Below are 775 nucleotides of genomic sequence, written 5' to 3' on the forward strand. Positions count from 1 at the left end.
TGGCCTCACCAGCACCTTGTACAGCTGCAACATAACCTCCCTGCTTTTTATTTCAATCCCTTTAGCAATGAAGGACAAAATTCCATTTGCCTTCCTAATTACTTGTTGTACCTGCAGACCTACCTTCTGTGATTCATAGAAGATCTCTTTGAAGATCTCCGCAGTGTGACCATGTTAATGGTTGTTGGAGACTGTGGCCATCAGTTTTGATGGAGTTCTCCCAACAGTACAGCTGCCCTCACCTTCCTTTCCCCATGCTGTGCTACAGCCAAGATTGGCATCCACGGGAAACTCTATTCACAATGTTTCTTATTGCCATGGAGAACAAGGGAAGGGAGAACAAAAACACGCCAATTCTAATCACATTTTCCAGATGATAAATCAACTACTTCTGAAAGTTGGTCCAATGTAAATGGATCATTTCCCAATGACATCCTCAATGGCACTTCAACGTCTGAAGGTGTTAAAGTGAATCAGCTGACAGATTGATCTGAGCAAAAAGAGACTAGGCTGATTGGGTTATGCATGCCCCCTGTCATTGCTGTGATTAATGGTAAATCCAGTAGGAGCTGAGCGGTCAGGGTGTATTCCCACAGCATGTACTGCACTTGGAGGTTTCCCAAATACATCAACAGCAGGGGAGCTGGGAGCTAGAGGCACAGGAGAGGGCAGTGGGTGCAGTCTGAGCAAGGGAGAGGGCTGTGGTGGGAGCTGGGCCTTCAGGGTGTGAGGTTGGCCTTTGTGGAGTGGGAGGGAGTGTTTCAGTGGGAGCAGT

At 47.4% G+C, this 775-nt stretch overlaps 1 protein-coding gene across 1 annotated transcript in view; it reads left to right on the forward strand.

The window, feature by feature from the left end:
- Nucleotides 1–775, forward strand: part of LOC109913297 (glutamate receptor ionotropic, delta-1-like) — a 14,632-nt gene that overhangs the window by 3,642 nt on the left and 10,215 nt on the right. The window lies entirely within an intron of this gene.

Source organism: Rhincodon typus, chromosome 34 (genome assembly GCF_021869965.1).
Source record: "Rhincodon typus isolate 14 chromosome 34, sRhiTyp1.1, whole genome shotgun sequence".
Classification (NCBI taxonomy): Eukaryota; Metazoa; Chordata; class Chondrichthyes; order Orectolobiformes; family Rhincodontidae; genus Rhincodon; species Rhincodon typus.